Source organism: Ascaphus truei, chromosome 1 (genome assembly GCF_040206685.1).
Source record: "Ascaphus truei isolate aAscTru1 chromosome 1, aAscTru1.hap1, whole genome shotgun sequence".
In the NCBI taxonomy this organism is placed as follows: domain Eukaryota; kingdom Metazoa; phylum Chordata; class Amphibia; order Anura; family Ascaphidae; genus Ascaphus; species Ascaphus truei.
In genome coordinates this window covers 522,418,050-522,432,621 of record NC_134483.1, presented here as the reverse complement: position 1 = coordinate 522,432,621, position 14,572 = coordinate 522,418,050, and the positions used below count along the sequence as shown (strand labels likewise).

Sequence of the window (14,572 nt, the reverse complement as noted above, 5' to 3'; positions counted from 1 at the left end):
AGAACCAGACCATCTAGTGACTTGTGTTGATGAAGCTAAGGTGGGCTTTTTAAAGTTGCTCTGTTGCAAATGACAGAGCAACCAGCTTCGTTCTGAAGCTAGGGGAGTCTGCCTCGCAAAGACTAAGGCCCGTCTTTTGCGCCCAAGTTCTGAGAATCTAACGGAGCGGTCGTGGCTGGGAACTGAAGCCGAAAAGAGGACCAGGAGAACTGGGTGAATATCCCGGTCAGGGTTAGCTCATCGAAGCTGGTGCCCTGCACCTAGGAAAGCAAAAAAAAAAAAAATCCCCAGACCCCCAGTAAGTATATTTTTAACTGTTTCTTATGTAATTCTTCTTGTTGTACGTGGGTTTACCAAAATAAACACAATTTGTTTTTACTACCTTGTTTTGCCTAATGTATGATAATCTAACATATAAAATGTGTTAAAAGTTTATAGTCTCCTGTGACAGTGGTTGTCCAAGTACACAAGAGGACAGTCAGAGAGGCTGACAACAAAAAATAGAATCCCATATTCAGCTACAGGAAATAGCACCTGTGGAAAGTGTTTGCAACATGTGTATTGCACCGCAAGTCAGCAAAATCACATCTCTAATACAGTACTTGCGGTCAGAGGGGTATCATCATGGAACAAATTCCACAAATGTCCTACATGCTGAAATTCACACCAGCAACCGGGACACATTTTGGAGAAATTGAAGGTACCTACAGTAAGAGTGAATATATGAATGTCCAGAAACACTGCTATCTAAAGGGGACCATTCCATTATAGTGCATGAAACTGATAGTGAGGAAAAGGGCCTGAAACAAAATGACAACTCTCATTCAGCTGATGGGCAAACATTGAGATGATCAGCGAGGAACATCAATCGCCCTGAAAGACTCATTGAGACTTGTTAATTTAATAGGAGATGAGGCAGTTTCAAAAGGAAAGAAAATACAGACCTCGGAGTCAAATACAGTTGTGTGAGGGCTGCAGAGTAGTTTGTTTTTATATATGCATATACTGTATATTTGTTTTGGGTTTGTTATCTTCGCAGGGAAGATGTGGTGATATATACATTGTATAAGAAAGTATCATTGCTAGAGGAAGTATCTCAGTTACTCGTCTCCCCTCACACCTGCCTGCTGGATCCCATTCCTTCCCATCTCCTCTGACCCCTCGTTGCCACACTGATCCCTGCACTCACTCACATTTTAAACTCTTCCCTCTCTTCTGGTATCTTTCCTTCCCAATGGACAAGGGAATGGGGAACCCTCACTACAGCCTAATTTGTAGCGTAGTGAGAGGTGCTTCAAGAGGGGAATAGTAAACGAACTGAAGAGAAATGTATTCCCACAAACAGAAGCACCCAGTTCCCACTGACTGCATGATAAATAGATGTGAATAAAATATCTAAGTTTAAGGGAGATTAATGCAAAGAAACAAAATATAAGGCGACAGTAAATGACTTATAATGGTATAGGGTAAATACTCAACACATAAACAGGTATCGATAACCAGGCGAAAACATGTTAAACGGGTTCCTGATCCGGTCTTAGTCACAAGTACCCTATAACAGGCAAAGTCTAATGAGAAGTAATTGTTGCAGAAAGGTTACTTTGTCTGCCGAACTCGGCATAACTAGCCTATTGTATTAATATAAGAAGGTACTGTGTCTCAAGCAATTATGCACAGTAACAAGTATCTCATGTTGCAATTCAGAGCTCCTGCAGTGATGTATGAGTCTAAAGTATATCTCTTGCGAGCAGCAGTGCTTAGATAGATAGCTTAGATAGAAAATGACTGTGACAGATATCACTGGCTGAGTAGGGTTAGCATGTAGTAGTATTCTGCTATACCCATTGTGTCTGTGAACACATTTATTACCTGCGGTATTGATAATAGGGAGAATTAACACTGCAAGGGGTGATAATGCAAACCCAATAATTCACATTTACATTAGTAATTGGTCTTGAACATTGGAGACATTTGGAAGCTTTATATGTATGCTACATCCAGTCATTTGTATATTAGTAGCTCTATATGGGCACTCACAGTGAGTTTATAAAGTCACCGATCTACATTTGCGAACCCACTAACGTGTGGTTGTATACACCTGTGCACTTACCCTGCAGGGATCAATGTGTCTCTGTTATATTCATTCGCTGACAAGGTTAACAAGGCGCTCCTCAAGTAATTAACTTCCCTATAAATATCATCTCCCTCAGGGAGGCAGCCCATTGCCTTGAGAAAGCATTATCGAAACATACGGCAGCAAAATGAGACGTCTTGACCTGATAACGTCAAAGGGAGAGAGAGTATGATTACGGCGTCTACTGTCACCACTCACTCGTCCTGCTGAGATGCGCCCATAAGCACTCTGTGTTATCCTGTTTCTTAACCTCGCTATTTCCTCTATTATACTATGAGGTTTTTATTAGTTATTATTATTAGTTATTAGAATTATTAGTTAGTTATTGATCCCTACACGACTTATCCACTACCCCTGTTGCTGCCAAAGTCCGTAGCTCTATTGATTTAGTTTATACTAGCATCCACCCGACCGGGTCTGCACGACTCCTGGTTCGGGTTGGTATACATCTAGGGTACCACTTACCTTCGCAAACATGCACTTAAGTGCAAACTATGCACTTAAGAATCGCTGCAGGTGAATTCCTCAACACTGCAGAGGGACAGCCAATGGCATTGCCACTACTACACATCAGGGTCGGTAACTATCTATTGGGTTGCACTATCACCCCTTGCAGTGTTACTTTTCCTTATTATCAAGACCACAGATAATGGGGCCTATTCTAGTAACCTGAAATCTCACAACCATTCCTTGCTAGACTGGATTCTCTCCTCAAATCCCATCAGAATCCAATCTTCTGGCATCCTCCTGACATTTTCAGTGACCATGCAATAATAAGGAAAAAACACATCTGGGTGTCCACTAAGCCAGGGGTGTGCAAACTTGGGGGCACGGGATTTGTCTTGCAGGGGCGCGGACGGTTGCAGAGGCCCTGCGCTCTTCCCCAAGGCATTGAAATTAAATGCCGGGGGATCGCGTGAGGCCTCTGCAACTGAACATAGTGAGGTTCAGTGAACCATAGAGAAAAGGATCTCAGGCATCAGTGTGTCTGAGTAAGGGATAATATCAACATAGATTAATAAAGTTCTCACATGGATAAAGGGCTGGTATCTGTAACACATCAGTTAGTTGAACGTGATGAATATAATAGAGGAACTCATTAATGGGTTAAAACATGCCAATAAATGGAGTATTACCCGAGTCAACAACTGTTGTGTTAAAACAGTGATGATTCAGTAAACCCCTTGGATAGGCAATGACCCTAGAGTGTAATTCTCGTCACTGCAATCTTCATGAAAAACAAGGAGATTTGTACTCACATTGCTGGTGTGTGCCGTCCTTTGGTGCGTGCATCCAGTCAAAATGTAAACAGAAGAGATTCCCGTGTGGAGAGAAAAAACAACGGAGCACAGCGTATGCCAAACTGAACTTAGTGAGGTTCAGATGGCTGGTGTGATGCGTCACTATGGCAACACGGCATCAAATGACGCAGCGGTGTCATGTGACTTCACGTGACACCGCAACGTCATTTGACGGTCGTCGCCATGGCAACACAGCATCAAATGACGCCGTGGGGTGGCGTGACGTCACATGACCCAGCGGCGTCATTTGACGCTGACTTAAGAGGTAAGGGGCTCGAGGAGTAAAGGGAGCAGGCAGGGTGGGCGCAGCTTCAAAAGTTTGCGCACCCTGCTCTAAGCCACAGGATACTATAGATGTGGTAAATAAAATAATAACTTTATTTCATATAGTGCTTTTGTCCCAATGGGACACAAAGCGTTTCACAATTACTGTATAGTGTGCGGTATGCACCACATTTTTACAGACGCACTGTCCCTGCCCAGAGCCACTGACTGCGCCACCTGTGTTGGAATTGGCAAACAGTGCACTAGCAGAAACAGAAAGTGAGAGATCTCCACCTGTCTCTGATAACCTTGGTCGGGGAAACCTCAATGGGAAAAAAATAAGAAATGGTTAACTGGTGGCTTGTTCTTGGAAAACCTTTTATAAATCAGTTAAAATCATTTGAAATGTTTACTTCTCTCAATGCAGCCCTTACGCGGCAGCAAAAAGTCCAGATATTCAATAGGTTCAATCCATATGCATGTTATTCCTAGTTCCGTGTAATTAGCATTTACTGTAGTCACTGTGTTTTATTTTAAAGCAGCTGTCTTCCCCGGAAGCTTACATCAGTTAAACACAAATAATGTCAGTATCTTGCCCTCTAAGCATGTCCTGCACCTTTTAAAAAGGAAACATTTTTCTAGTGTTAAAAATCAGGATTGTATTAATCGTTAGCTTCTGAGATTACCACGGTAACCTTTAGACTGCACTGGGCTCCAGGGAGACCTTCATCTAACCTCCCGGACACGTCATATTTAAAATGCTCATATCTCCTGAATGAAGCATCAGGTTTGGAAAGGGCAAGAAGTCACCCATAATATTATAAAACACGTGAAACTGCCCCCCCCCCAAAGCAGCTCGATTTATAGGCCAGGCAGTCGGGGCACCTCCTTCACAGGGTATTTGGGGGTTATTTTACTGTACATAAAAAGTAAGCACAGCTCCAGTAAAAGCAAAACCTACATTTCCGAAATAAAGGAACAATTGAACACGACAATGTTTCACAATATTACTCAGGATCTGATTTGTTTGCTATGAGAGTAATCAATGATGCTTTGTAGCACTCGTTCATGGTATACTTTGTTGCCAAGCAGAGCAATTTCCATCCGACATATCGTTTTAAACGTGGCCAATACGTGGCTCTGTGATAATGATATGACAGATTTTTTTTTAAATCCTTCTTTCAGTGCTACCTACTGTAGTGCCGACGAGTATTCAACCAAGGTACATGCTGAAAATATCTTGAGTAAAATAAGCTTATGCAGTACTATAACTCCCTTCCCCGTCCACATTTCTACAAACACAACTGTGATCCCCAGGGGACACACCAGGACAAGGGTTCCATCATTACAATCATGTACAGTATCTGGTAGTACACATCAGTGTATACGTTTGCATCGCCTCCTGCATGTGCTGTCATTTTGTACAAATTATACAGTATTTTGTTCGCAGCCAGGTATTCTACCACACCACACGCATCAATATCAGGTTAAGGATTGTGAAATGCACCACACAGCATGGTACTAAGTCAAGGATGCTCAAGAACCCCCAACAGGTCAGGTATTCAGGATATCCCGGTTTCAGCACAGGTGGCTCAATCAGTGGAAGACTGAGCCTCCTATTGAGCCCTGAAGCAGGGACTGTTTGAGCAACCTGTGCTGAAGGATGGACTTATTGAGCCACCTATGCTGAAGCAGAGATATCCTGAAAACCTGACTTGTTGGTGGGGCTTGAGGACTGGAGTTGAGCACCCCTATACTAACCATGTGAAAGGTAATCAAAGGTCGGTTTCATTCACGTTGATACAGTAACCCATGCTTTTTTCTCCCCATGTGTTCCATTATTCCAAAGATATGCACGTTATCCGCAAATTTAATGTAATTGTCACTAAACAAGGGACATTAGTCTTTTAAATGGTGGCCAAAATATTTTAATTTTTGTGCTCTGGAAGGATAGGACTTTGACAACCTCGGGGTACAAAAAAGTCTTTAAATAATGCAGAGGCAGAAGAGGAACAGTCTTGTGCACCAAGGATACATCTTATAACTGCTCTTAACTTTCATCTCCCTCCTACAACAAAGAAATGCCACCTATCCCAATGCAAGTTAAGCACATTACATGTTTCTACAGTATCTGATCCTCAAAAATTGCAGCAAATTGAACATGCATTGAGAAACTTGCAACACGGACACAATATGACTTGAAGATTAAGCATTTGATTGCTTGCCCTATTGCTTGCTGTGCACTTTATTAAGACTGTGTATTCCCATTTGATCTTTTTATACATACAATGTTGTAACTCTTCTTGCATGCTGATCACCATCATGTCCTAACAGGTTGCTTGTACTGCAAATGAAGACCCAACAACCATGCCTCTTAGTGACTTCCTGGGGATGCAAAATGGAACAAATGTGGATGGTTCTACTATGCATTTTACGTTGGCAGTTTCGTTATTGCTCGAAACCTAACTCTACTCCTCATTTTGACACCGACACAGGTAACGAGGCTTACTATCTTTGGTGCCACTGCCATCCGCGGTAACACGATGGTCATGGCACCGGAGGATTAATGCTGCGGGATCCAATTCAGAACCATGGACCTATCACAGCTTTTCGCTCTTCTGCTTCTCCTTACTGTACATCTCAGCCCTAATTTCTCGCTATACACAATCCCGACTCTTGCGTTCTGCTCAAGGATGTCTTCTCTCTACCCCTTTTGTGTCTAAAGCCCTCTCCCTCCTTAAACCTTTCTCATTGACTGCCCTGCACCTCTGGAATGCCATCAATACCAATCAGCATCCTGTCTATTCACCTTTAAGACCCACCTTAAAATACACACTTTCTCCTTGGCTGATACTTTACACTTCATACATTAACCTTGGCCCCTTGCATACACACTTGCCAGAACGCCCTCCTACTTTCTCTGTACATTATTCCTACCAACCAATTAGATTGCAATCTCTTTGGGGAAGGGACTCCTTTTCCTAGATGTTACTTTTATGTCTGAAGCATATCTACCCATTATGTGTTATTTGTATTATTTGTAATTTATATGATTGTCACGTGTACTATGTTGTGAAGCGCTACGTACAGTAATGGCGCTATATAAATAAAGAGATACATACATACAGCGTTATCGCAGCAGACACTGACCTGGCGCTGCAGACTTTTGCTTCTTTGGCCAAGGCGCCGAGTACACTATGGGCCTCATGCAGTAAGCAGTGATAAGCCACTTATCGCCAGCTTCTCTCCAAAAAAGCCTACAGAGATTCAGTAAGCCCAGATAAGCTGCCGATAAGAGCAAAAATCGCCATATTTTTTTTGCCGAAAAAAATAAATCGGCAGATGCGCGGCAATAAGCCACTTTATATATAAATAATATAAATAATATTATATATATAATATACATTTGTGTATCAACAGTATATTTCATGAATTGTTTTTCCTGTTTTTAATCTATTTGCAGACCATCTATTAATACCCCCGTTTATACATCTCTAAGGGTGATGTATTAATTGATTTATATAGCTCAGAGTTTCTATATGTGGTCGCAATTTTTAATTGTTGTATGTCTTATTAGTCTCTGTCCACCTGCTGTCCATCGGATGATGAGCAGCAGACACAGGTGTTTCAGGTTGTATTATGTATATCAGGGCTTCCGGTTTTACTGACGGATCACGCTTTAAAGGCCTGAGGACTGAAACGCGTCAGAGGATCCGTCAGCTGTATACTTTGCTCACAATAAAACTTTTCTAGTCACCATCAGAAGCCATCCTCCGTTTTTTCCTACGGCTGTGCGCTGTTACTTGCCTTCTGTGGGAGGAGTTCAACCGCCGGGTTGCTGTTTTGTTGTTCCTGATGACGTCATCACCGCCATTCATGTGACCGCCCTGTGTGACGGAAGAGTTGCTAGACGGGTTGGTGGTGCAACAAGGATCCATGAGGCTTGGCAGTACACACTCCATCAACCGTGAGTCTCTCTAACTCAATGTTATTTGTGCCCATTATAGAGCCAATTGCTGGGAGAGACTTTACATCACTTATTGGAAGTGTTGCCTTGACCTGCTACGTATTTACTATTCCTACACAATTCAGTGATGGTGTCGGCTTCTAGAGCACCTGGTGGGTTAACCCGTTTACCCGTTTCTCTAGTCTCTGGAGAGAGTACTTACATTTTCAGACACATGGTGCTACAATGGATTTTTGGTTTGTTAACGTGCATAGTTTTTCTATCATAGACAGGGACCTGGGATTTAAGTAGATATAAATATGACATCTTTTATTTTCATAAATATCCTAGGTAGTGGCAGCGTATAGATATGATTGCAATTGAGTAAGGCGCTAATATTTACTCATTGGAGGTACCTTTGCAGAAGAGAAAGGTGAGTTGGCTAGAGTAGCCATTTGTATTAACCCTGATTGCATATCTAAGTCATGTGTCCACTTGTGTGCTGTTTTTGACAGGTGGTATATGGGGACGGATTTAAGGGAGATGTTACTCAGCTGAGGGACCTTTGCGAAAGTGAAGGGTGGAGCATCTTGCGAGCTGTGTATTAATCTTTGTCCTTTAGGGGAGATATTGTTCATTTGAGGGACCTCTGAGGAGGTGAAAAGTGGGACCACTTGCGAGCGGAGTATTAACCCTTGTCCCATATGCAGGTCACGTGCTCACAGGTGGGGTGTACGTGACACTCACATTCAGCATGAATCATTCCCCTTCACCTGAGTGTCTGTGTCTTATCTGGCCATCGTGTATGTGACGGTAGGGGTTGATTTGGCTGCTTTTAAATAAAGGTTACGCCCACCATTACCCCTACCTGTCAATGATATAATGTAGTTATCTATGTATCTACAGTTTATTGTAGCAGTCCTATATATGTTCCTCTTAAAGTATGTAAGATAGTGATGTACAGCCCTGTTCAAGAGTGGGCTCCTGTAGGGGTTTACTCTCTCTTGCAAAATGGGCTGTAATAACATCAGATTTTGGTATTGTAGGCAATGACTCTGATGGGATTAAGCCCATTGTCGAGGAACCAGGAACAGGTCGACCAACTGCTGAGTGGACTTGCTTAGTAAGAAAGCTTTAAACCCTGGTGCAATATCTGCATTGTTTGCCTGTGCCAGGGGATTGTATCAGCATTGTCCTGGCCCACTTTCATCCCCAGTTCTCATCACCTTGGTCTAGGGCCGTGTGCAGTGACCAGGAATATTGTTCTTACCCACACTAGCTGGCATCTCTCTGATTGGGAGAGGGGTATACATACTCCTTCTCCCCAGCCTCAAGAGAGTCATTCTGGACTGGATGTTCTTTGTAAAGGCTGTGTGCTGACAGGGGACTGGAAAGACCCCTGTAAAGGAAGAGCTGATAGGGAGTCAGAAGAAGGGAACTGAGGAGACCCAGTGCAGGGGTCTGGAGCATCCAATGTTGCTGCGGTCTGTGTGTGCAGCATTGTCCAAAGCTGTTTGGATTGAAGCAATGACAGAGAATATAAAACTGCTAGTCGTCCGAGAGCAAGGCAATGTAGCCCATTTTACAGAGGACAGAGGGTAAGCTTCCTGATGGAAGTCCCTGAACCTAGGACTTTAGGTAATTCCCCCAGTTTCCCACTTGTGAGTTTGTGTGTGTGTGTGTGTGTGTGTGTGTGTGTGTGTGTGTGTGTGTTTTATGTACTGGAAGTTTGTGGAAACTTTTTCGAATAAATTCATTTTTGTTCAACTCTGCAGTTCTCTCTAGTGTACTGGTCCCTGGTAGAAATTGTCCTCGTCTACCGTGATGGCATATGCAACAAAAGCTTGCCTACTATACACTAATTGCATGCATAGTTCAAAGCTCACCGATCAACTGGCCTTTTGTTAACCAATGATCAAATCTGATGAAGATATTCACACCAAATCAGTGGGTGATACTTTTCAGCTGTTACTGAATCTTGTATCTGGAAGAGTGAAAACACAAATTGTTTAGTGTGAACTACAAGGCAACGATTTAATAAAATTACATCCTTGTTGCCATCCCATTTCTTTCAATAACCCCCAGTAAGACATTATTTACATAATTTATGTAGTTATTTAACGTTTCCACAGTTAGAGAATCATTCAAGTTCTTCAGGATCGCTTTCTATAGCTCTTCTCTGTTTGCTGGCTTTACAGTTTCTCAGATGATGTTTCAGCACATGCCCCACCGATTCTATGGGGTTTAATCGGGGGGATCTGCAAATATAGAGACAAAGACAGTACGGTTATTGCCAAAACAAGCACACACACTAGCACAATATAGCACAGTTAATAGTATACGGCTGCTTCAAACAGTTACAGTACTTACTCCTAGTGGTGTTTGGACCCCGTTGATTCCACTGTCCTTAATAAATGTAATAGATGCAGTTTGTTTTGAGTCATTGTCTTGGAAGAATCGGTGACCCGAAGGGATGAAATCTAAAATATATGGTGCTGCCTGGGTGATAAAGGCCTGCTGGAAGTACACTTTATCCATGATTACGGGAGATAAAACAAATGTAACAATGTTAAAAAGATACATGGACTGGATCACAGTCAGATACAGCTAGAATACTTCTGCTCACAACACTGAAACCCGAACGTGCTTACCTTAAAAATGTGAGAATTCACTGGGTGCACCAAAAGAGATGCTCCTCTGACTTTGCTCGGTGCACAAAGATGGCAACTGAATGAGGAAGCTAGCCTCCTTCTGGAACTGGTAATTGGCTGCACCTGCCTCGGGGCCTTAAGTATCAGCCAGTTACTCCCAAACTTTGCCCGAGAAAGGTATTCTAACACTTTTCCTCCCAGACCCTATCTGTTTCACTTGCTTTAACTATGCCTGTGTTCAGTTCTGTTCCTGTATCCAGTGCTGTTTATCTTGCTTTGATCTTTAGAACCATGACCCCACCATTGATGCTGTCTCTTGCTCTGTTAACATCCCTTAGGAAACACTCTGCAATAATAAGAAAAAATGGGTTAGGAGCATGAAGTGCAAATTAATATAATGTCCACACATATCGCTAGACATCTGCATAAACAGTAGATGTACAGTACAGCACACAACCTCATGCGTCCGAAGGTCCAGCCCAAATCCCATCTCATAGTCTGATGCTGGTCGTAGACACTGGAATATAATGCTTCTGCTGCAGAATTTCCCTAACCTCTGCAGTAGACCGCTCATCATTTTTCAGACTGATCTCATACACTAGCCAAGCAATTCACTGCAAAAAACAAAGTTAAAAAGATGGAAAAGAGTACAGACACATACGCATACTATGTGGCGGTGTAGAAAAACAGAGGCCAAAGTGTATTCAGTACTGTACTTACTCGGTTTGGATCCTGCAGACCATCTAATAAAAAGTTGTCTGCCCAAGAGCATGATACCGAACACAGGGTAGTGTCACCTGCATGCCCCTTTGCCATAGGCACCGTTTTATTTTCCCTTGTTGTGAATCCCTTCCTGTACATGTACACTATTCTAATGTTAGTTTCTTTGTTAATTGTTTGGGTCATGGCTGCTATTCAGAATGTACCGAACTACTAATAAATGTGTATTCTTATTGAATGTGTATTGCATCTTTAATGTATTATACAGGAAAGCTACAGTTAGAGGTATAATCTTACTTTTGACACCTTGCAACAGTAGACACCTCATCAGCAACTCATCCCCGCCCAACATTAACACCTAGTGCCGAATGTTGCTCCTGTGATGTCAGCACTACTGTACATAAATTCACACAGAAATTGTATTGCCATACTCACTGATCTTGATAAGGACTCATGTTTCAGTGATGGATCAATACAGCTTCTACGGATGCAAGAACCTTCTTAGTGCTGTACCAGTCTAAACTCTGCGCACCTCACAGATACAGCTCAGCCCAGCTCGGACCCTGCTCACCTCACCCCAGACACTGTTCACCTGACTCCAGACCTTACTCAGCCCAAATCAGACATACCACAACCCCCCACAACGTACAGAGCACTAATCTAGCTGTAAATGTTAACTTTGTCAGATGCAGCTTGGCAATGTCAAATGACTTTGTAATATACAATTATGATGCTACTGAACAAGACGCACCAGTGGCCAGACCACGGCATCTGGAGCAAAGGTTGGGCACAATGAAAAGAAAAATTGACCTTCTTTTGGAGAGGATGTCCCAAATGCGGAGGGACTTGAGGGTTCTCTATGTGATTATACTGTAGGTGCACAGCAGCAGAGAGAGAAACATCTGGAGGAAACCTCTTCCTCCCCCCATGTGCCTCCATGCAATACGCAGATGTTAGGAAGCACACCCAACAACCCAGACAGCGATGATTAAATTGTGGCTTTGAGTTCCTATGTTATTACTGATCTACAGTAAAGTTGCGTCCCAGAGCAGTAATCTGTGTCTGTTTTCCAAAGCATACCTGTGGCACCACAGAAGAAAAGACGCATCGATATCACTGTCCATGGAATCCAATAGATGACTTCCCACTTGCACTAATACCAGTGCACACTTTCCATAGCTATGTTACACACAAAAAAAGGATAGCAGAGTTGATTTGTCCAGCTAATCTTTCAACGCCATGTGACTTTTGAACATTATTCCCAGTGGGCCAGACATGTGAATTTAAAGGCTCCAGGGGTAAGAAGGCAATTCCTAACAATTTGAGGAAAGTTATTTTAGATGAACTTGGTAAGCCGTATAAATATAGTACTGCAGATTTGAAAACCATGAAAACGCAAGCAATTGACTTTTACAGCATCAGGGGACTCTGGGATGGACTAATCAGTGAATGAAAGTGATGACTAAATATGACATTTTTAAATACATACAGTTTTTAATACAGTAATTTTTTCTCTCGTTTAATCCTTGTTTTCATTCTATTTGGAGAGTGGACAGGCTGATCAACGTCAACATCTTGTTCACGTAGGAAACACAACCAAGCGATAATGCATAATTAAGGTAATTATATGCGTTCCATTCAATTGGCAATACCTGTACCACGCATGCGCACAAAGGAACCTCAAATGTGTTCCATAGTTTACAGCAGCACAGTCTAATTAATTAATCTATTTCTTCTCGATTATTTTACAGGTGAAACTGTACAAGAGACAGGTAGAAGAACATGTTGATTGAAGAAGGTTGTGTTATTGTAAGAAGTTTGTATTAATTCCTAAAGTCTTTGTTATTTATCTCTAAGCTCTAATTTACTCTAATAAAAATGTTATACTTTAATAATACTTCCTATTCATCTGAAGTACAGTATTTTTCAAATTGAAACAGTGCAAGGGAATAAGGTGTGGGCTACGCTGTATTTAGATTAAAGACACACTAGCACCACCTATCATTACTAAAGAGTACTATGGAAGCCTCAAAAATACATTTGCAGTTGCAGGGTCGCGACATGCAAATAAATTATGGTTATTTACATTTGGTTTAGGATAGCACCGAAACCTGTACGTTTGGTCATATCTGTGATTCAGGGTCCGTTTTTCATTTATTTTGATGGGTCCACTCCTACGTGCTTTCAGTTCACCAGAGATTTTAGGAAAATTTAGCAGCAGCTAGGCATCGACCGGTACTCTTTTATGATAGGAGTGGCTAATAAGGTGGCTTGGCTGAGTTTGGGGGAGGAAGGGATAAAGAAGATTGTTAGGTGGGAGTCGTAGCGCTTTAGAGGGAGCATTCACTGAGGCAAGGAGGTGTGCTAAAAACTGGCCAATGGGTCGTTCTATTCTCTAGGTCATTTCCCTTGCAGAGTTTGGGTATGTGGTGACTACTACATCAATCGAGCCAAGAAGAGTGTAGCCCGGGGGCCACACAGAAAGCAGCTGGGTATAAGAGGGGATGTTGCTTAGGTACAGTATCATGGTTGGGCCTTCGGGTAGTGGGTGGGGCACATATGTGTCCTGAGCTGTTATGTATGAGGAGGGCCCTATTCAAACCAGCGGCTTTAGTTTTTATTTTTGTTGTGGGGGGGGGGGGGGGGAACAACCTGGTGAAGGTTGGAACAGTTGACTTGTTTTTTGCTATAAAGAGAGACATAGCTCAGATTTATCTGTGATTCAGTTCTTCGGTGTTGATTTGGTCCAAAGTGGGGGCGAGACAGGTGTGGCTGGGAGCAAGGGAAATCAGGGCTGTGGAGAGAGGGAGGAGGAAGCTGAATAACGGGGTGGACAATCTAGTTAAAGTTTACGTGAAATCTCTCTAAGGCATGGGAATCTGGAGGGTGTGTATCAGGTTTGTACAGGGAGGATGGCATTCATCTTTTCACATAGCCCTCGACATCATTAATATGGGTCAGCAAATGCTACGGAAAGATCTCTTGGTTTAGTGGGAGAACAGGCAAATTTTAGGGGTTAAAATAGCCCAGCTTATGGTGGCGGGGCAGTGCACATGATAAGGATAGATCAGTGATCCAGTTGAAAATTAGGTGGGGAATGTGTTGCTGGGCTTTGGCTATGGCGGCCGATCTTTTGATGTACTTCCGATTTGGCTGGTGTTATTTATATACTGTATCTCCTGTTGTTGGGTTCACGCCTGGTGGGATTTGGGCATCATATGTGACGTAGGGGGATTAATAACATGTGTCAGTGCAAACTAACGCTGCTGGTATTTTGGGTATGCGTAATAAAAGCTGTGGCCATTTCACCCAACGTTGTAGTCCGTGTCTTATTGGTTGGAGATTGGGTGGTTAAAGGACCGTGGGGTTAACTCGAGACCTGACGTCAACAAATCCCTTGATTTCTCTGTGCTTTAGGTCCCTAAACATCAAATGTAAAGCTGTTTAGAATACTGATACGCACTGCTTGTAAATTGTATATACAACATTAAGTACAGTACACTATCCAAGTTAAGTAAAAAGAATAATGAATATTAATCCCAAAGGCCATTGTTAT

The 14,572-nt window shown here is 42.5% G+C and overlaps 1 protein-coding gene across 1 annotated transcript in view; it reads right to left on the bottom strand.

Moving 5' to 3' along the window:
• Window positions 1-14,572, bottom strand: part of LOC142466676 (histamine H2 receptor-like) — a 113,588-nt gene that overhangs the window by 47,471 nt on the left and 51,545 nt on the right. The gene's annotated exons all lie outside the window — the stretch shown is intronic.